General features: G+C 39.6%; 1 protein-coding gene across 1 annotated transcript in view; it reads left to right on the forward strand.

Moving 5' to 3' along the window:
* TMTC1 (transmembrane O-mannosyltransferase targeting cadherins 1) overlaps positions 1-23,567 on the forward strand; it is a 255,687-nt gene that overhangs the window by 94,504 nt on the left and 137,616 nt on the right. The window lies entirely within an intron of this gene.

Raw genomic sequence — 23,567 nt, forward strand, 5'->3', positions numbered from 1 at the left:
TGTTCACTAGAACCAGTCATTTGCAATAACAGTGTTAGGAAATAATGACAATACCCCACTGTGTGTGTGTGTGTGTGTGTCCCATTCCTCGTGCTAAGTGTTCTCATTGTATTTTCTCACTTAATCCTCACTACAACCGATAGCTCATAGGGTGGAAGTAGCAGAGTCAGTATTCAAATCCAGGTCTACCTGACTCTGGAACCAGAGATACTATACCAAGGTGTGATTGGCGTAGCTTCAAAAGGGTGAGAAATGAGGTTTAAAAAAAAAAAAAATTAAACATTTCCCAGTGACCTTACTTGGTATTTCTTAACATTGGGTAATGAATCAGATGTGACTTAGTGCAAAGCAGTTTAATACTGATTTAGGATTGAAAAGAAAGAGAAGGCAGTCTTTTTGTTGTTATAATTATCATCTTTGGATGTGATGTGTTTAGTTAAAGAGATAAACTATGTATATTTCCTCTGCTATGAGAGTATCTGTCTGCAATTATTTACTCTTTGTTTTACTCAAGCTGTTAGGAGTTCACAAACATTTGAGGTTCAAGTTTTCTTTTTAGCCTCCTTTTTCTCTAACTGGTCATTAAGAGCTGCTCTGGAAATCCCATGTTTTACCCAGGGAAAGAGTAAAAACGGAAAATTGGGTGTTTATTTTTTGACCTCTCTTTTCCACCAACACTGTTTTTGTTTTCCCATTCTAAGTGATAAGAATGAAATTATTTTCAGTTTATCTATAGACTGCCCTGTTAGTAAAAACATCTCAACTGTTTAATAATTAGGAGAGGCTGCTTCCAAGCTTAGCTTCTTTCAGGTATGTTTTTATTTCCCTTCTTCTACTGGACTTGCTGCTTTCTTTGAACTTTTGAATTGTCTAAAAGAGAAAATTATACAGTTATATTTAGCAGTATTTTCAGAAACACTCTGGCAAGAGAGCCTGTGATTTAGTGTTTATTTACATTACACACAATTGACTGTGATATATATATATACATATAAATTTTTAGCCATTGAGGTTGAATGGAGGGTTTGGGTGAGTATAATTTAGGGTCACATGTTTGAGGGTTTTCTTTTAACTTACTTCTCTCTGGTTTAGAAGGACAGTGTTTATCCCCATTTTACACATCTTTTCTCTTCTAGTTTTTGGGGTCTTATATTAAGTTTCTGGCTGCTTTTTGGGAAGAGTGATGTAAATAAGTTTGACTTAGCTTCTTAATGGTCAAAGTTTCCGTTGATTGCAGTTGTAAAACCTCTGAACTTTGAAGCCCTTTAGGCAATTGAATCCCAAACCTGGTATATTAAAGGAAGGAAACCAGAAGTTTTGGTAATTCAGATGCTGACATGACAACAGTAACCAAATCCAGCCAATGTGGTGTATAGTCCTTTTCAAAATAAGGTAACTGCAAATGCTGAATCTATGAGCTGTTGGATGTGTGTGTGTGTGTGTGTGTGTGTGTGTGTGTGTATTCAGTCATCTTTTATTGGGTGTTAATTCTCAGGATACAAAAGGATTCTGGGGTTCCAGGTAAAGGTCATGGTTAGGAATGTGGGCCACCTTCACTGGTACTTGTGTAGCCACTCAATTGAGTTCCTTGTGAGAACAGCAGTACTTCAGAAGCATGTATGCTGCTAGTGCTGTAGAAATCCCAGGAATGCTCCCTTTTCTGACATTGACATTCTTGTTTTAACAGTGGCAGTGACCTCAGGAATGTTCAAGCAATGCCTTTATTGGGGGTATATCCGCTATTAGTATCCAACTTGGCAGCTCTCCTATTTTGACTCCATGAGCAACTTCTCTTTCATGGGGTATAACCAACACCACCGTGGAATCGTGGGTGTCCGCTGGGCCAGCTACATGAGCATCTATGAGTTTTTAATACCTGTTCATGCTTTGAGTTAATGTTCTTAAGTGATAAGGCAGCATTCCACAGGCAGCAAGACATGGGTTTTTGGATTAGATTAGCTTGACTTTTAAAAACCTTTCAAATATATTTTAAATACTTTGCAATTCACGGGAAGATGCAACTATAGCACAGAGAGGTCCCCTTCTCCCTCCACTAACTTCTCTGGAAAGATCACTTTGTATGTAACTCAGCTACAGCCTCACACCCAGGAAACTGATATTGGTAGGATGTGGTATATAATTCTAAGTAGTCTTCATCATACCTGTAGATTCATACAAGTACCATCACAATCAAGATGCCAAATTATTCAGTCAAGAAAGATGTCTCTTATGCTGCCTCTTTGTAGTTAATACCTGCTCTTTACTCTGCCACCAGCCCTAAATGCTGGCAATCATTAATCTGTTTTCCATCTCTAATTTTTTTTATTTCAGGAATGTTGTATTAATGAAATCATGCAGTATGTAGCCTTTTTGAGATTGACTTTTTTTTTTCTTGAGCATAATGTCTTTGAAACCCACATTAAGTTGTATATATCAGTAGGTTTTTTTTTTTAAGATTTTATTTACTTATTTGACAGAGATCACAAGTAGGCAGAGAGGCAGGCAGAGAGAGAGGAGGGGAAGCAGGCTCCCTGCTGAGCAGAGAGCCCGATGTGGGGCTCGATCCCAGGACCCTGGGATCATGACCTGAGCTGAAGGCAGAGGCTTTAACCCACTGAGCCATCCAGGTGCCCCAGTTTATTCTTTTTTATTGCTGTGTAGTATTATACTCTATGGACTTACCATATGGCTGTACCACAGTTTTTAAACTTCACCTATTGAGGGATATTTGGGTTTTTTTTGTCTCTTTGTTTTCAGTTTGAGTCTGTATCTGTAATAAAATTTAATAATTTATTTAAAAAATGTATTATAATAAAGCTACTATGAACAATCATGTATAGGCTTTATGTGGACATAAATTTTTATATCTTTGGTATAAATGCCCATGAGTATAGTTGCTGGATCATTTGGTAAGTGTATATTTCAATTTTAAAGAAACTGCCAAACTATTTTCTAGACTGGCATATCACATTATATGCCCTCCAGCAACATAGGACAGATCCAGTTTCTCTGGATTCTTCTTATCCTTTGGTATGGTTACTGTTTTTAATTTTAGCTCTTCTTATAGATACATAGTATTATCTCATTGTGATCTTATTTTCTTTTTCCTAATGGTTAGTGACATTGAACATCTTTCCATAAGTTTATTGGCCATATAGATAGATAGATACACACACTTTCTATAATGTAGTGTCATTTCATGTTCTATGTTCATTTTTCTAATTGTTTTAACTGTTAAGTTTTGAGAGTTCTTAATATATTATAGGTACTAGTCCTTTTTCATATGACTATCCCCACTTAAAAAAAAACTATTATGGAAAATTCCAAACATGTACAAAGTTAGGTAAAACAGTATAATGAACCCTCACATAATTTCAACAATTATTAGTCCCTTCTCTACACTCAAGTTGTTGTGAAGTGAATTTCCAGATGTCGTATCATTTCATGTATACATATTTCAGTAAGACTCTAAAATATAAGGATTCTTTGGGGGCACCTGGGTGATTCTATTGATTGAGCATCTGCCTTTGGCTCAGGTCATGGTCTCTGGGTCCTGGGATTGAGCCCTCTGTCTTTTTGGGCTCCCTGCTCAGGAGGGAGTCAGCTTCTTCCTCTCCCTCTGCCCCCACCCGCTGTCCCCTACCCCACCCTCCTGGCTTTGCTTGTGCACTCTCTCTCTCCCCCCTTTATTTATTTATTTATAAATAATATATATTATTTATTTATTATTATTTTAAAATTTATTTATAAATAAATAAAATCTTTTAAAAATTACAAAATATAAAGACTCTTCTCTTAAACACAACCATAATAGCACTGTCACATCTAAAAGAACACTAATTCTGGGGCACCTGGGTGGCTCAGTGGGTTAAAGCCTCTGCTTTCAGCTCAGGTCATGATCCCAGGGTCCTGGGTTCAAGCCCCGCATCGGGCTCTCTGCTCAGCGGGGAGCCTGCTTCTCCTCCTCTCTCTCTGCCTGCCTCTCTGCCTACTTGTGATCTCTGTCAAATAAATAAATAAAATCTTAAAAAAAAACACTAATTCTTAATATCATCAAACTGCTAATTAGTCATTACATTACATACAAGTAATGCCTGCCTATACATTGCAATGGTTCATGTGCCTCAAAAGTCCCTGTTAATCTATAGATTCTCCCTTCCAGTGCTGCTCCTTTTGTTTTTGTTATTTTTTATTTGTCTGAGATAAAAACAGCCAGACAATAAAGCTACGGAGGCAGATTTCATTTAGTAACTACTAATGGAAAGGAAACAGCTGAACTCCATTCCAGTTTGTACCTAGGTGACTGGGTGTTTTAAAGGAACAGTGGATGGGAGGAAGGGAGAGTGGAGATACAAATGAAACATTACAAAGGGGTCAGTGTAAACGGGATCAGGCTAGGCTGTCTGCTAGCTGGCAGTTACTGAAGTGAGGATTTTCACCCCCTACAGAGAGTGGGGAGACAGAAGCCCCATCTTCCTGATGGTAATATATCAAGAAATGGTTTTCAGATCCTTGAGAAAGAAACTCCTGGGTTGTAGGAGATATATACACATCTCCAAAGGACTGAGGAAAGATTCACAGTTACAAGCCCTTTTTATTAGATCTTCTAAGAAAGGGAGATCAGGAACTTATCTTAAGATGGTGGCTAGAACAAATACTCAGTCCTTTGAGAACTCTGAACTTCTAGATGGGGGAGCTCAAAAGGGGGTTGGGTCATTCCAGGAACTAGGTGGTAGGCTGCTAGAAGCTGACTTAGTTGGGTCAGGTATCAATGCAGGGTTGGAATTCAGTGTGGTGCTGAGAATTTTTTGAAGTTCTTACTTTTGGCTTTTTTTGTTTGTTTTTATTTTTTTTTTCTTTTCATCCTGCCTTTTGCTGATTGCATCTTCATGATGTCAAGTGATGCATTCTTCTATCCACTGTATTTACTGTAACTTGATAGTTGTATTTAAAAGTTTGATCACATTTATGTTTTTATTTTGGGTAAGAATACTTCATAGATGGTAGAAAGTAAAGAATTCTGGATGTTTTTCTTTTCATGATGTGAGTTGCTATAAGTCTTGACCCATTATTTTGGTAGGGATTGAGAATTTGTGCTACTCTATCAGTCTCTCTTCATTTATTTGCTAGAGTATCAAGAGAAGCATTTCTCCAAGAAATATTCGGTTGCCCTGAGGATATAGTTTATATAGGCAATGCAGGACAAATACTTGATTCTTTCACTATTTGCCAGTTTTATTGTTGTTGATGTTCAAATGTCCATTTTGGCCAGTAGAAGCTTTCTTCAAGTTGGCCCTAAGGCCTTTTGATGTAACTTCAGTTGTCTTCTTTATTATTCTGGATTTTCCATGTTCATCTTATTCATTTTCTATACCAGACCTGGAAACAGCCATTTCACCAAGAGCTTTTGGTTCCTTTTATTGGGGAATGATTTTCAGGACCAAAATTAGGGCATTTGTGGTGCTCACTACTACTGGAAAACTCACTGTGTCACCAGGCCTTTTTAGTGGTGAGTCCTAGGAAAATCAGTTATCTTTAAAATATGAAAATAGGTAATGAATTCATTCTGATACTTTGAACTGAACTCAAATGGTTTGCCATTTGGGGTGCATCAAATTAAACACAACTCAAGGAAATGTTAAAAGCAAAGAACTTTTTTTTATTGTTACAAGTAAGGAGACAGGGAAATAGCTCAAAGTAATGCAAGCTGACTGGGTCCAGGGAGAAGATGATCCTTGGCTCTGGGCAGAAGAGAAATCAAATGTGAACCAAGAAGTAGAGGCAGAGTTTATTGAAGACATAGAGAGCAGATAGAGAAAGAACATCTGGGAAAGGAAAGGAGAGGAGAGTTAGTCTCAACTTTGCTTGGGGTCTGGAGTTTTACTGAGGATTGTGGTCCAGTGCACATATCTTCTCAGGCATCCAAGAAAAAAGGCAAGTTCAAGTGACCTCTATAAGTCACTTATGCCCTGGAGCCTGAGGCTTTGGTGAGTCAGTGGTCTTGGAAAACATTCATGATGATCCTGGCTGGTCACTCCTTGGGTGTTAAATATTGTGCTGGAAGACTCCAAAGAAATCATTAATTCCTTGACCTTTCCAAGGAAGACCTACATTATTTGGTACTATAGAATGTGTGTGAGGCAGGGGTGTAGGTCGTAGCAAGAAAAGGAGCAAAAAAAACAAAACAAAAAACCAAAAAAAAAAAACACCCCAGTTTTTTTGTAGGTGCTTTTGGTTTCCCTGCCTTAAAAACACTGTCTCCCTACGGGGTTAGTACAGGAAACTTTTATTCAGTGTATTAGGGATGGGAGTGGGGAGCTTGCATAAACACTTTCATTCAATGTCAGCATGCTAGTGCATACATCTGTGTTCAGAAAAAATGGCAGACGACTCCACCCATAGGAGGAGGATCTTCGTTCGTGCTTAGGTGAAAACTCTGCCAGGGGCTCTCAGGTGAAACACCTAGCTGGGCAACTCTGGCTGGAACTGTTGGTTTTGCAAAACAACATTCTTCCCCTGCTTTTTTCTTTTCCCCTCCTCCTCTCTGCGGAGAGCTTCCAGCCCTCTTTTTTGAGGAACTTCGAATTGCATCCTAGCTAACACTTCTAGTTAAAATTTGGAACTACAAGCGTTTTTACCTAATCTCCTTCAGGGTAAGCCTCTCTCTTTCTGCCTACTGAAAATTCTGGTTCCTAACAACACCAGTATAATTATGTATTTGTTTTATCCTGCATTACTTGTGCAATAGTCTCAAAATAACAATACCAACATTACCAGAAACAATATGATTGTTAAAAGCATTTTGTGAATTTTTTATAATTCTTTTTGCTTTTAAAATGTGTAGTACTAGGTTATATACAGTAAAATTACTGTGTTTTAAACTTACTTGATATAGTTCCTTTCTGTGTAGTTTTGACTTGTTTCATGTTGTGTTTTATTTTTAAGGATTGGTTTTTTCCTTTGGATTTAATTTGTTTTATAACTGTATAAACACCGCTTTTAAATCTGCACCATAAGGTCCAATCAGACAGGGCTGTCCCTGTCCTCCCTCTCCTGTTGCCTCCCTCCACCTATAGGTAATCCTTTCTTCTTTTCTCTTCTTCCTCCTTTTCCTTCTCATCTTCAGTATGCGCGTGTGCCTATACACACATACACATATTTTAGAGAGAGGGAGTACGTGGGGTGGGGGATGAAGGGGAAGAGGCAGAGGGAGAGGGAGAAGCAGACTCCCTTTTGAGCAGGGACTCCTGACCTGGGGCTCAATCCCAGGTCCCCAGAATCATGACCTGAGCCGAAGGCAGATGCTTAAAAGGACTGAGCCACCCAAGTACTACTATAAATGTTCTTTTAAACATAATCTAAAATGATTAAATGAGTTATTCCACTGTATGGTGATACTAAAATTTGTTTAATTTCCCCTAAATTCCCCTAATTTAGACAGGTTGTTTTCAGTTTTTCATTAATGTGAACATAATTCTTCCTGTGGCATTTCTGATTTGAGTGTGATTACCAAAGGTTGGTGAAGTGTTTTAGGTTTTGTCATGTGATTCCAAGTTGATATTTAGAAAAAAAATAACATGACATTTCACAAATTTTCACTCCCATGAGAAGTCCATAATTTTGTCTGACTTGTGGAGCCCATGCCAACATTGTATCCTCTTACAGTTTTCAAAACTTTACCATCTGTAAATAATGAGACACTAATGTTCCTTACATAAATTCTTCAGAGTATCTCAGACTTTTTTTCAAAGGTGAATTTGTAGACCCCTCCTTGCTTTTAGAATCCATTTCTTGCTACTCTCGGCATCTGTCTTAGGTAATATGACACCAGCTATGAGCATGGCTTACATTTGGTAGAAGTTTCTTACATTAAATCTGAACTAGGTGTTCTTGACAGACAGGCAGCTCATCTTCACAGTGTTATCCAGGGACCTGGGCTCTGTCTATCTTGTGGCTCTGTACCTTCCACCTTTGCTTGCCTTCATCAAGCAGGAAGAGGAAGATGTTTCTGTGCTCAAAGGTAGGAAAATTATATGGGCCAGACTTGAAATTGGTACCTGTTACTTCTGTTCACCTTCCTCTGGCTAGAACTCAGTCATGAGGTCGTTTTTAACCACAAATGAAGCAGAGAGGTTGTATGCTCAGGAAAAAGAAGAAACAGGATCTAGGAAAAGCAAGCCAGGCACTGTTACAGTGCATACGTTTGTGGCAGCACGTCTGCCTGCTTTGATTTTAGCTTTAGGGAGGAAAACTGGACAATTGTGAGTTGGAAGCATTAGTTTTGGTTGCTTAGAAGCAATTCTTATTCGTCCCTGACTTTTGTACGTATAACTGGAAGAGGAGGTTGTTTAGTAGATGAGGTTCTGATTATTGCAGGAATATTGGTTTATTTAATTTGTAGAACAGTATTGTGATAGAAGTGTAGTTGTCTTTGGCAAATGAAGAAATTAAATCATGTGGTTGTGTAGAAATAGCTCATCCAAATGGATTAATTCACATACCTTATTTGGATTGCTTATGGTCCTGCATATTTTATGGCACATTTTATGTATAGAAATAACTGCAGGATAAGAGTCTGTCAGTGAACAGGCTCTTTGGTGCTGTGCGGATATGCTAAATACAAAGAAACTAAAACAGCATCATAATGTGCGAAACAGCCATGCAGGAAAAGGGTTATTCATGCTGCAGATTTGATTTTACTTTTATTTGCAATAACCTTAATCCTGAAATCCATTAGATTGAACTAGCTAAGAAAGAAGAACATAGCAAAATTAGATGCCAGTTAACATATTTATGCTGTTTTCTTAAAGGTAGACCCGAAAAATCCCAAGGGTTTGGAATGTAAATGATTTTGGGCAGATGAGTATGTACCTGTATTTCCACAGAAGGTCCAAAAGGGCCTCATGTCTTATTTTGGTCCTTAACCAAATCATATTATGAGAGTACAAGATGTTTTTCTTTTTTGCACACTGTAGCGTACCTGACAGCTCTGTCAGGAGTTAAGGATTTCTCATATGTCCACAGTGGTGAGGCCTCACTTTAAGGCATCCATCCAGCATGAATGGAACCTTTTAGTTGGCCACCTGGGGGACCCACCTCCTATTGGTTTCTCATAAAGAGAATAACCAATTTGTTAGAGAAATTGCGATCAAGCATGATTCTTGATCACCTGCCTAATAGAACTCCACTGGTTGCCATGTCCTCACATCTTGAAGAGAAGCCGTGCCTCATCTGTTATTCCTGGAGTTGGTCTGTATTTGATTTCAAGGTACAGTGCAAATGGGACCCATAGAAACTGCTCACTGACTGACCATGGCAGGAATCAGTTTTCCTATTTGGGCAAGGGATGTGTCAAAACAGATTCTTCTGGAGTTTTTTTCCCTCTTGACGAATATCTGTTGTTTTTGTCAGTCTAAAATAGTCACTTAATATTCATGATATGGCTCTTTTACTTAAGTAGGAGACCACCAAACAGTGGAGAAATCTACTCTTAGTGTTTACTATGCTGTTTTTAGTAATAGGGCCCAGGAAATTGGAACTTAATGTTTAAAGAGAGTGGAAATGATTTTAAATAATCCTGTAACTGGTAAACCTTGTGTACCAGGAAGAAACAATTAAAAAAAAAAGTAGCATAGAAGATAGAAAAACTTTCATAAACTTTTCAGTTAAGTATCGCTGGCATATAAAAGGAAAAATGAATATGTGTTATTTCCATATGGCAGAGCATAAACAGACACATGTATTGAAATTACAGGTCTTGAGATTTTTGACCTTTAGTTTTCTTCGAATGTTTGGTTCTGTTTGTTTATAGCTAATATTTATCATTTTAGGTACCATTCTATGATCACTGTATTTTATAATCAAGACAGTCAGATTCCTTTTAGTTACTGATTATTTTATAAGCAAGACAGTCGAATTCCTTTGAATTTAGCATTTAAAATATTAACCTCTACTTTAATCAACCAGGCAACTTTATAATCTAGTAAATAGTCATTACAGTTCCACTGATTGCATATATAGGGAACTCTGTACAGTCTTAGTAGTTATTAAACCCTTGTTTCTCCCTGCACTCCTTTCCTTTTGTTACTTGAATATAAATGCCACTTACATTGGCTTATCCAAGTAGAGAAGAATTGTCTGATGGTTCGAAAGTGGGGGTGAAAAAATTCTAGTTCTCAGGTTTTCAGAATTAACAAGCTCAACTAATCAGTAAATATCTTCCACCAGAGAAATACTTGTTTTTGATTAAACTCTTTTTCATAAAGAATAGGAAATGATGGATAGGAGGATATATGTGGCGGTGGTGTGTGTGTGTGTGTGTGTGTGTGTGTGTGTCTGTGTGTCTGTGTGTGTCTGTGTCTGTCTGCATACAGGTGTGTTTGTCTAGAGCAAGAAAAATATACCACTTATTTTGTTTGGATTTTTGCAAAACGTATGGTTTGGTTGATAGCAATTAAGTCTGTATTCTGCCAACCTGCTAGATAGAGGATGACCAGCTCATTCTGGTTTTCCCAGGACTTTTAGCACTGAAAATCCCATGTCCCAGCAAGCTCCTTAGGGGTATGCATGCTGGTCTGGTTGGTCACCCTTGCTGACAATCCAGTCTTGTGTATAAAACCTCTAGGATATGGAAACTTTAGCCTGGAAGATTTCAGATTGGGTCCTGATACTGGTGGGGTTTGTAAAGGTAGCGTTAAGACTTGTAGGATTAAGAATTTTTAAAATTTGGTATAATGAATTAATTCCTACTGCATCAACATGATGGTGAGTTGGCAAGGGAAACTCAGCTGAGTTTATACAGAAACAAATATTGTTCATTGATATGAAGTTACTTTACACTTGGTTTGGTGACTGGAAATACTGTGGTAGTGTGTCAGTGAGAAAATAAAATTGGCTGCAAAGAAAATGGAAACACTATATTTAGCAAGTTGCTGTGAAAGTCATTAGGACAATGAAGCTGTTTAATGGGTATTGGATCATAATGTGAAGGCTGCTGCTGGCCAGTAGGGATATTTATTTGAAGTAGAAAAAAACTGGGAGTGTGTGAAGTATCCAGTGCATGACATTTGAGTCAAGGGCACTTTTTGCTCTTTTGGGAAAATTCAGAAAAGGCTGCCCTTCCTCAAGGTGGATGGAGCGGGCGCTAGGGCTCATGGGTTGTTGAAGGGACTGTGGGCTGGATTTCAGCCTTTCCAGGGCACCTCCTGTCTGCCTCCTCAGCCAGCCACTGTGGGCAGGTGCGTCTTGCCTGACACATTGGAGTAGCTGGCTTCAGTATCCAAGCCGAATGAAAGGAAACCAGTGAATGAGAAGGATGTTGAAAGCTAAATTCTAGCTTCATCTTCAAGGAAAATATTTAGTTCTCTTCCGTTCTCTTTTCAGGAAGAAGGGAGCCAATAGAACTTGAGGGAGAAGAGTCTTCTTTCTATATTTAATCCTAGCTGAATTCACTGTTTGTTTTGTTTTGTTTTGTTTTGTTTTTGTTTTTGTTTTTGCATATGGCCATGCAAGACAGGCCATAGGGTTTTAGAATTTTCATTTAAGTTGTGGTCGCTATTCCAGTAATGGTTACTTTGGGTGCCTTTATGTTCTGGGCATTGCATTGAGCCACTTACATAACTTGTCTCATTGAAATCCTTTCAGTGAATGAGTGAGGTAGAAATTAGGATGACTGCTTTGTGGCTGAGGCACCTGAGACCCCAAGGCGGTTATGAGGGTTGGCTAGACTCTCAGTGGGTCATTGAATGAGCTGAGATTCTTTGTGGCTTCTGTGGTTGCTTTACCACACCTGGGCTGCCCCTATGTCACAGACACCATCTTTTGAGAGTTTAGTATGAGAGACCTTCAGAGGTCCCTCTGACAACCCACTTAACAAACTGGTGTTTTAACATTATTTTCTGAATGGTTCCTTTGAAAAATATAAATAAATATAATTAGATATGAGTATATGTGAAAAAATAGGACTGGGACTGGAATTTCTAGTTCCTTTGGCAACTTCCCTACTTTAATTTTTTACGTTATGTTTTAAAATGAGAGTCTGGTCTAGAAGTAAATTAGGAGACAGTTTTAAAAATGGTATAACCAAAAGAAGCATGCATTTGAAAAAAAATATAGACTTAATTATGTATTCTAACTTCTGCAGAACTAGTAGACATTTTACATAAACATTAAAAACCATGACAATTATCTGAATAATGATTGTTTCTATTGCTAAGAGCCACTGTGGTTCTTATTTCTACTCTGAAATCATAATTATGGCTTTCTCCTTAGGAGCTTTCAACATGTGTGAATACTGGAATTTAAAAATAAAACCAAATAAAACCAAATTGAACCTTGAAAAGTTCACCTTAAAAAAAAAAATAGCATATTTGTCCTGAGTGTAAAAAAGAGTTCCAAGTGAAATAAAATTTGAATCCCCCTAAAATTAGATTTTTGTAGTTAACGTGAACTTTAAAGGTGTTTGCCAGGATTGTGCTGGAAGGACCAGTCCCTCCTTTCCAGCCCTTGCAGCTCTGATGGTCAGCCATCTGACCTTCATTAGAAACGGGGTTAGGGCTTGGGGCCAGAGACATGGGCTATTCTCTGGATGAGTTCATCTGGACCAAGGAAAGGTTTCTCTTCTCCCGCATCGGCATAGCTCACCTCCCTGTGAGGGGTGCTGTGTTTTCTTAAGCCACCTATCTTGGCCACAGCGTGGTCTTGGCTGCAGGGAAGTGATCTATTTCAGGAGGAGCAGTGGTCTCCAGGAAGCCCAGGTAGCCGAATGTCCTCCTTGGCCTCTGCGTGAACTCTGTGTGCGAACCCGTGTGTATTGCAGAGCTTCTGGGCTTACTATCCCTTCTTACAAGTTGCTTCCGGCCTGTGCATGAGGGGCCTCTATGGAAAGCTGGACTGGAGAAAGTGGCTTAAGTGAGGCTTCCTCCCCTGTGTGTCTCCAATGTAAGCTATTCGCAGCTGTAGCACGTCTCCTAAGTTTCTCACCCTGTGATGAGCATGAAGTGGGATAGAGCCCCAGCTGGACCAGCCTGGCCTGCATTTTGCGTGGATGCCACGAGTGGAGGAGAAACCAAAGAAGGGGTAGAGCTGCAGCACACGATGCCCCCCCTCCAATGGCATGGGGGCCCAGTCTCTGTCCTGGGTGCTGGCTGTAAGGTTTGAAACACCTAGGGAGTAAGTCAGAGATGGGACCCTGGAGAGATACAGTCCTGCTCCAGGTCCCCCAAAGAACCCTAGTGACAGGGATGATACCAGGTGAGGCCTGGGGAAGGCTGAGAGGAGAGGGAGCTAGCTCCTTGGGTGAGACCCCTTGCCTGTGTGTGACTGAGCAAAAGGGAGACAGAAACAATATCCATTATATTTAGGAATATTCTCCTGCTGTTCAGGCTGACATGGTTTCAGAGTTCCAGTTTCACACTTCCTTATTCAGATTTCACACAAGCTTGACTCTGCCATGCTGAGGAGGGGCTACCGGCGCTGTGTTTGCCAGGAGCCCTCACCGTCCTGGGCAGCCACGCTCCCTCCAGTCCCTCCGCGGCCACCTGGGCACCTCTCCCCAGCCCCTCTTGCCCCTCTCCCCCATTTTCTCTGAACCCCCACCCCCCACCCCATCGGCAGGCCCAGGTCAGGTCTCCTGTGTTTCCCATAGCTTATTCTCCTTTTCCAGCTCATGCTGACTTCTACCTTCCCTAAAGTCTTTTCGTCCTTCTTCCTGTGCACAGCTCCTTGGGGCAGTGCAGCAAGCACAGAAGGGCCGTGTGGGGCGGCTCTGGGAGGCAGGCTCCAGCATCCGAACACACAGGCACAGTTCCCAGCTCTGTTCACTACCGGCTTCGTGGTCCCAGGCAAGTTCAAGTCACTCCATTAGGCTTCTAGGCTTCTGTTTCCCCTTCTATAAAATGAAGATAGAAATAATACCTGCTTCATACTTCTGTTGTTGGTGTGTGTGTTTAAAGAGCTGATATATGTGCTTAGGAGAGGTTCTGGTCCGTGGCAAACACTCAGTAAATGTTAGCTGTTATTTAAGTGTTAAATGTATGCTTTTATTTCTTTCATATATTGTTTATAGGACCTAACTCCGTGCCCAGTATTTTGCCAATTGAATATTGCTGTTGGAACAGCTTGTGATATTTCATAGCAATGAAGTTGGAGCAGCTTTTCTGTTAATTTCCTTAATTGATCAGGTATATATGGTATCCTGAGTCATCATCCTTTTATTTATTTTTTATTTTTTTATAGTTTGATTTTTAAAATATAAATTCAATTAATTAACATATAATATTGTTAGTTTTAGAGGTAGAATTCAGTGATTTCATCAGTTGCGTATAACACCCAGTGCTCATTACATCATGTGCCCTTCTTCTTCTTTTTTTTTTTTTTTACAGATTTTATTTATTTATTTGAGACATAGAGAGAGCATGAGCAATGGGGAGAGGGAGAAGCGAGCCCAACTTGGGGCTCAATCCCAGGACCCTGGGATCATGACCTGAGCCCAAGGCAGACACTAACCACTGAACCACCCAGGTGTCCCACATCACATGTCTTTCTTAATGCCCATCACCCAGTTACCCTATCACTCCATCCCCCTCCCCTCCAGTCACCCTCTGTTTCTTGTGGTTAAGATTCTTTATGGTTTATCACCCTCTCTGATTTCATCTTGTTTTATTTTTTCCTCACTTCCCCTGTGATCCTCTGTTTTGTTTTTTAAATTCCACATATCAGTGAGGTCATATGATAATTGTATTTCTCTGATGGACTTATTTTGCTTAGTATAATTTCTCTAGTTTCATCCACGTCATTGCAAATGGCAGGATTTCATTTTTTAATGGCTGAGTAGTATTCCATTTTGTGTGTGTGTGTGTGTGTGTGTGTGTGTGTGTGTGTATCTCACATCTTCTTTATCCATTTATCTGTTGATAGACATCTGGGCTATTTCCATAGTTTGGGTATTGTGGACAAACATTGGGGAGCACGTGCCCCTTCTTTTCACTACATCTGTATCTTTGGGATAAATACTTAGTAGTGCAATTGCTGGGTCGTAGGGTGGCTCTATTTTCAACTTTTTGAGGAACCTCCATACTGTTTTCCAGAGTGCCCGTACCAGCTTGCGTTCCCACCAACAGCGTAGGAGGGTTCCCTTTTCTCGGCATCCTCGCCAACATCTGTCATTTCCTGACTTGTTAATTTTAGTCATTCCCTGACTGGTGTGAGGTGGTTTCTCATTATGGTTTTGATTTATATTTCCCTGATGCTGAGTGAGGTTGAGCATTTTTTTCATGGAATCATCATTCTTTTAAATACATGTTAATGCCATGTTTGTACTTGAGGGTAGTGTTTGAAATTCAGGCAAAGGGTAGTTGAAGACAGATTTAGTTGGCAGTGTCAGAGAAACAGAAGAGCATTGGTGATTAAAGGTACAAGCTAGATTGACCTTCTGACTCCTGTTGGTCCTCGGTGCAAGTTTCTTGACTTAATATTTTGGTTTCCCCATTTGTAAAATGAAGATTTTATTAGTGCACATACTGTAGGAAGATGCTAAGTACTTATACATAGGAACTGCCTGGGGCACTGTAGGCATTTACTCCATGTCAGCTGTTATTTTACTGTTGTCATTGTTAACAGAACGTGTGTTTCCCCAGTTTACCTGGACAGTTTCAATACCAAATACTCCCTTTCACTAGCTGAATTATATTTGGATTTATCAGTCTGTATATTCCAATAAGAGGTTCAGAAAATATGATTATGGTATCATTGGCTGTTTTTAATCTTCTGAGTGCAAAGTTTATTTGGGTACCCACGCAGATGTGTCCTGCAAGTAGTAGTGATTTCATTTGCATGGGTTCTTAAGAGTCTGTGGTGTGCAGGAAATTTGGACTGATAGAAGTAAGGGGAAACCTGCAGCAAATGTGTTTGACAGTGTGGTTGGAGAGGAGATCATGTGATGCAGCTAAAAGGCATGGAATCAGCCATAAAATATCTGAATTCTGGTTCAGGAGGTCTAGGTCTAGGTCAATAATGTGGGGATGGTGCTTTCTCTTCTGCCAAGAGCATATGGATCTTTCAAGGATTAAATATTAGACTGGACTGAAAAGCCCTTTGACATAAAAAAGGCCACACAAGTGTATAATATGTATATTCTTATAATGGGTTTCTATTTTGGCAATTTAATATTCTGGTTAGTAGAAAGTTTTGAATGACATCAAATTAATGACCTATTCACACAAAATTGAAATGCATTAAGAAAAGACTTAATACTAAATAAGACTGGTAAATAAATGTAACAACACATGTCTTTCTCACTTTTCCCTGCCATCAGGTCTCTCTACCTATTTGGGCTAGAACCTCTTCTATTTCTGAATCTGACATCTCAGAAACTTCCAGAATCACTGCTGCCTACCATTTCCCCGTTGGGACTGCTGGGCCCTTTGCTCTGTTATAGACCTCACACTAGTCACATTAGCAACATCACAGAGGGCCACTTTGTGCTGGAAATCGCATTGGGTCCTCACTGCCTGAAGCTCTTCACCAACTGTTAATTGCTGTCCAAATAAAGTCCAAACTCCATACACAGTGGGACATGAGGGTCACTGAGACCCCTGCCTGCCTCTCAAGCCTCCCTGTCACCACTCTGCCAGTATTAGATCCTGCAGCTAGAATGAACTTTTATTTTCTTCACGTTGCTTGCCCTATCTCAATCCTAGGCCTCTGTTTATGTGTCTTATTCCTTCTCCCCTCACCTAATTCACTTCTTCTCTTCCTCAGGTGTCAGCTTCATTGTCACTCTCAGGACATGCTTATCTGTCTCACTCTGTGTTCCTGCTTTCCACTTGTCTGTGGAGCTGGCCAGCTGATGGGGATGGGTTCACAGTACAGTGACACCCTCTCAGCCATGCACACACACTCTCCTTTTGGCCGTCTGTTCTCACTTAGGACTTCTGAATCAGCCCACAGTACATGGAACTTGCATTTCAACCTTCAGCAACCACTACACACCTTAACCTTTAAAAGGATACGTCATAAAAGACCCTTCAAGAATCGTGCACTGCCTCAGTTCATTCATTTGTAGGAAAAACCTATACTAAGGGTTTTATTGTAGACCCATGCAAATGGAAGAAGTTACTGAAGATGAACTTTATCATTTAATTCAGTAGAAATCCCTGTGTTTCTACACATGCAGAAATGCATACAAAAATAATCTATGTTGAAAGTGTGCTAAATAAACCAGCTCTGGTTTATTTGTATGCTACATAGAGTAGTGAATGCTTTGGATTTGGATTCGTATCTCACCTGTGCCACTTGCCAGCTGCAAGATCCTGAGCAAATTCTTCCTTCAGCCTCATTCACAAGATGGGGACAAGCATGGCTCACAATATGGAATTGAATGACATAAAAAAAGTAAAGTGCAGGGGCGCCTGGGTGGCTCAGTAGGCTAAAGCCTCTGCCTTCGGTTCAGGTCTTGATCTCAGGGTCCTGTCTGCTTGCCTCTCTATCTACTTGTGATCTCTGTCAAATAAATAAATAATCTTAAAAAAGAAAAAAAAGTAAAGTGCATAGCACAGAGAATGATGCCCATAGAGTACATTAAGTACCCCCTATTATGAATGAATTGAAATTTTTCTGGGATTGTTAATGACAGAAAAGGATATCACTAGAATTGGATTTTTGCTGTTACATGTAGGAGGAATTGGGGTCTCTGACTAAATTCATTTAGGAATATAAATTAGGCCACAGATTTAATGAATAATAAAGCCTGAACTCATTGACCTTTGATATCAAAGGACCCTGATCTTCTACAAATCGGTTAACACTTCTGGACTTTCATTTTTTTTTCCTTACCTGTAAAACTGCCTGAGCTATTCTGACCTCTTCCGGTTCTAACTTTGATTTTCAAAATGGTTAGAGAACTGAAATTATATTTCTCTTTGCCTTCTTTGTCTTTATTTCCACATATTTCTTTGTAAATAACATACTGAGCTAAGTTTGGAATTTCTGAAAGAAAAATTTACCATAGCCACAGAATGGGGTATTGAAGGTGATTTGGGGTTTTTGAATAGATAAAAGTGAGAAATGCATTATTGTCTTAGAATTGGCTCCTTTGCTTCAGACTCTGCATTTGAATATCAAAGGAGACATCAAAGGTGGTCTCACTCCTCTTCATAATGCCTTTGGTTATTCAGATTTAGATGAGGCACTTCATGAGTTCAAGGAGAAAGTGCATTAAAGAAGAACCCAAAGACACTTACATTTCTTTTTGTTGTTTTTGTTAAGCTTATAATCTTTTCTAATGTGAGCTGTGTCTTTGTTACTTTGGTCAACTGGGTGGGGGGGGAAGCACAAAAAAACCTACCTTTTTTCTTGTGTTTCAAAGAGAAGCAGATTCCTAAATTCCTATCCTAAAAAGCTCTGAATTTAATCTTTTAAAAAAATTTTGGTCATGGTATATGACTCTTTATTAATCTCCGTTATTACTTTGAAAGAACAGGAGAAATTAAATTAGTATGACTGGTGTTCTAGAAGGAATTTTGTATATAGCTAATAGAAGAGATAAATTTTTCCTTCTACCCTTTTAGCTTCTTGGGCTAGTCTAATAATTAAATTGACATAGGATAGATTAACAGGAGGAAAACAAATTTAATTTCATACATACAGGAGTCCCATAAAAATATGAGACCCAAAGGCAAGTCAGACTGATGAAGTTCTAGAATAAAAGTTAGGTTCGGTGGGGTGAGGTCCGAAGCCGATTCTTGAGACATCTTTGGTGCAAAATGGTGGTTTATTAAAGCACGGGGACAGAACCCGTGGGCAGAAAGAGCTGCTATCTGGGGGTTGTGAGGGGTGGCAGGTTATGTATGATGGGGTTGGGGGCGGTCAGGAAAAGGGAGGTTTCAATAGAACTTTCATAAACTAAAGAGGACTTACAAGAAACCAGATACCAGAGGACTTGCCATTTTCAAGGTTTTTTTCCTCTAGCAAGGTATTAACATTAAGATAGTTGGGAGATTCCTAAAGAATGCCACACATGTCCCACCCAGGAGTCGGGGTGGGGGAAGATTGCAGGGTGTAAGCTTTTGCTTTGTCCTCAGCCAGCCTTCTGTTCCCTCATCAAGACTTCTGTGCCTTCCTGAGCTAAGGGCTTCCAAGCAGGGGAGCGTAATTCTCAGGACAGTAGGAAGAGCAGATGTTTGGTAATTACAGATTTGGTCCTACAGATAAGTCAGTCATTCAGGTAAAAGTCAACCTCTGGTACAGCTTCCTCTCTGAGGCAGGACCCTCTCTAAATTCTTTTAGGTAGTGAAGGGAGAGATCAAAATTTTTCTTGACTCTGCTGTGTTTTGTGCCTTCAGCTTAAAATAATCCACATGCCAAAGTGGTAGATTTTACGGTCATATATTCTGTGCCCCTTCAAGCTTTTTATAATTTGTTGGTATAATGTTAAAGAGTAACAACTCTTTTTATCTGAGATATGTGCCACAGAAGCTGGTGTTAAGGCAAAAATTAACAGGTGTTTATAGATCCTGAGAAGGGCTAGAAGGTAATAATATAACATCTTCATTTAAACCAGCAGGATTTAAGGTTAAGATAGTATCATCTTGTAGTTTCCCCTCTTCCAGATTGCTGTCTACCTCCCAAACCCAGCATTCTTCTTTCGTACCCTGGTCTAGCACTGGAGGATAAGGAACACATAGAAAAAAAAAGGGGCGGGGTGTTGAGTGGAGGCAGAAAAATATTTTTAAAACTCTGTTTGGGTCTATAAGCATTTATTGATATATAGATAGATAGATATCTATCTATATATATATCAGTTATCCACTGACATAATAATTCTGTGTCGACAAAGCCAGTGGCTTAAAATAATGAGCATTTACTTAACACTCAGGATTTTGGTGGGCAATTCATTGTGGCTGGTTGTCCTCGTCTCAGCCGGGACCTTATGTGGGATTTGATGACTGAGAAGCCATGGAGGTGAACTTGAGGGAGGAAGTCACGATTAGCTCTGAATATTTGAACACAATCAACTGAGAAGGTGAACAATAATAGAAGATTTGGTGTTAGAAAAAGTAGTATTGGGTGTGAGGGAGCACAGGTTAGGGAATCTACTCTGGATAATCTTGATCTGTTGTTTGCCTAAAATCAGAAATTGTTAAAAATGCAGAGTTCGATAATGTAACATACCAAACTAATGTTAAAATATTATTTTCCTGTGCAACTGCAAATTATGAAGGGTCTACTCAAGTTGGGGGTGGGGATTGATCAACTAACATTTGCTTCCTCTTAATCCCTAGCATTTCTTTTTAAAATTTTCAGGTTTCTCTGTTTTTCTTCATTTTTCATTTGTGATACCATCTGTTGGTGAGAACATCCAAGGATCACAGTATTTTAGACCTGAAACCACTGAATTTAATTCTTATCGATAAAATAAGAAAACAAAGCTCCTTATAGACTTGTTACAAGCCATAAAACCAATGACTTGGAAGCCTGGGAATTGAACCCTTGGTTCCTATTCTAGCGCGCTCCTCAGTGCTTTGGTTTGGTTGTTGAAATGTTCTCTGGCTTCACAGGGAAAACAGTAGAGACTTTGCCTGAAATTGAAAATTATCAGTGATGGCATTTACGTAGTGCCTTCTTTAAAAGGCACTTACATATTCTTTAGCTTGTGATTGAAATGAATAGCTGAGAGAATCTGATAGAATAGCTGGATATTCTAGTTTTTTGGTCTCTTGGTCCGTAAAAAAGGGAATTCTATTTTTCCTCATAGAATTGTTGAAAGTGGTAAATAACTACAATTTGATCACTTAAATTTATATGTGGTACATATCAATTTTTTGGTATTTTTATTCTGTTAATGTTTTTGTTGTTCAGTTACAGAGCATGCATATATCATGGACTAAAGGGGAAAATTCCACTGTCTTAATTTTATTGTGAGTTGGGGAGGAGGAAGGAATACAGGGAATTCAGCTCTTGGAGTTCTTCCTGTATGAGCTTAAGACTCAGCCTCTGACCTAGTGTTTACCAAGAAAGGAGCCGTATCCTTTTGGCTTATTTTCTCTTTTAATATTGGTCAGCAACTAGAAGTAGAAATTTTGAAAGAGGTCATTTTTCAACCACTCCTCTCTGTATCATCTTGGACTTTCATGGCTTTGGGATGATACCTTTTAAGAGCAAATTATTTGGTGTTTGAAGGAGCTTAACTTCTTGAGGAAATGGAATTTGTTGTGGGGGAAGAATTTCTAAGCAAAGGGACACTTTATAAATATCACTCCCTGAAATAAACATCATTGTAAGCTTTCAGTGAAACAAAATGTGGACTTTCAGAATTTATCTAAGTTTAACATTAAACAAAATCCTAAACCCTGTGGTTTGTTGTTCTATAGAGAGGAGACCACTTCTAATGTTTTCCACGTTAAAATAAACTAGCAACGAGGGAACCTGAGAAATGGAGCTTCCAAAAGCAGACTAACCCAAGAAGCGCTTTTTCATTCCGAGTATTACAATTTCAGGCCTCTCCAACACTTTCTCGTTCCCACACTGCTGTTCCTTTCCTGCTGCCACTCACTTGCCTTGCATCCTGGAAAGGAATAGCAGAAATATCCAGGGTTGATCTTTGTCGAGTTATCCTGAAAATGATAGAAATAGTGGAGGCAGAGCAGAGAGAAGCCACTTGGCAGGGCTGTAACCTTTTGGGAATCATATAGATCTAGTTCACATTGAAGATCAGAGCCAAGGATTTCGATTCAGAGATATACACCACCACAAACATACACAAAATCTTGTGTATTGATTCAGGAAGTGGTGGACTCCCGGAAGCCTCTTTTGGTACTTAGTCATGTATCTGTGTTGTGAGAGCTGACAGCATCTCTGGCCTTCCCCTTGCCAAGCTTGAGAGCTAAGGAAAGGTTTAAGTGCAGTGCTTGGGGTTGGATCCAGTCCAGATTTTGCTAAAAGCGGACTTGTGGTTTTTTGAGCTCACCTCATTTTCTCTACTCATTAAGAACTCTGAAAGGTCTGATCCACAGCTTCCTCTTTATGAACCAGGAAGAGGAAACAGGAAGCAAGAAGAGAGACCTGCTTCTGAGTGACATTGTTGCCTCCTTACAGTACCATCTGGACACATTTAACTGTTGCAAAGTGGAGCAACCATATATATTTTATAAGCAGCCATGAAGATGGACACTTCTTTGTGATTTGAACCCACTGAGGCCTTACAAAGGGATATCTTGCCAGTAAAATATTCCCATTGTGTAAAGAGACCTCATTCAAGTGCAGCTTTTAAGAGATTTGAGAAGACGTTCTTCCAGGAGAAATTAAATAGAGTAAAAGAAAAAAAATGGAAAAGAGTAGGAAAAATAAGGATGAGGTGGGAAATGCTTGCTGGGTTACATGATTTGATTTGTTCCTTCACTCTGTAGTTTAAAATATAGACGTTTGCATGTAGGTGAAATGACGCTTTAGGTTTTTGCTTGGGAGTTGTTAAAGCTTTCTCTTGCTTTTCTTTCATTGTCTTTGTTTTTCTATTTAAGAGTATTTGTTTGAGAGTCAGAGAGAGTGAGAGAGAGAGCATGAGTGGGGTGAAGGGCAGTGGGAGAAGCAGACTTCCTGCTGAGCCGGTAGCCAGAGGATCCTGGACTCCAGGATCGTGACCTGAGCCGAAAGGAGACACTTAACCAACTAAGCCACCCAGGCACCCCTATTGTCTTTATCAAAGCCATGTGCCTCTTATGCAGAAATACACGGTTCCCATTTTGTACAAATCAGTGAGCTATGGCAGACACAGCATCCATATAAGTTCCTGCCCCTCTAGAAGTTGACATTCTTGTAACCTAGTTTGGTTCCAGAGGCCATAGGCTGATGAGACAATTGCCCATTACATATTGGTGAGCTCTGATCCCACCAGTGAGGTTTACTAACTTTGTTAGCTTGGGTAAGTTTCTTAACCTTGGGTGACTTGGATACTTTATTTTTTCAGGGCTAAGATACTTGCGAGATAGGGCACCTGGGTGGCCTGACTTCTGATTTCAGCTCAGGTCATGATCTCAGGGTCAAGGGATCAAGCCCCATTTTGAGCTCTGTGCTCAACAGGGAGTCTGTTTGGGATTTTCTTCCTCTGCCCCCATCCTCTCTAAAATAAATCTTTTTTAAAAAGGTATTTGTGTATTTTGTAGATTAAAGACATAGTATCTCAAATTAAATGCAGTAGGTAAACTCTTGTTTCTGATGATCCCTTGGACCACCAGTGTAACCACACAGTTACCAGAATTGCTGGGTTATTTGGCATAGATGGGGTAGTAATATTCACAGCTAACAGTGCTAGATCCTACTCCAAATATTATTTCATTTTACCCCACAATGTTTCTGTGGAGTAGGTACTACTATTATCCCCCCCCCCTTTTTTTTTTTGTAAGTGAGAAACATAGACGGGCAAAGAAGTTAAGAAACTTGCCCCAGGTCTTTCAGACAGTAAGCCGCTGGGAGACTGAAATCCAAGTGGTCTGGATTCAGGAGCCATGCTCTTAGCTCTGATCCTTTTTGACCTTTTTTCAAGCTACAGCGTATTCACAGTGAATGGAGAACAT

The sequence above is a fragment of the Lontra canadensis genome, unplaced genomic scaffold (assembly GCF_010015895.1).
Source record: "Lontra canadensis isolate GAN:19392208 unplaced genomic scaffold, GSC_riverotter_1.0 scaffold9, whole genome shotgun sequence".
Taxonomy (NCBI): domain Eukaryota; kingdom Metazoa; phylum Chordata; class Mammalia; order Carnivora; family Mustelidae; genus Lontra; species Lontra canadensis.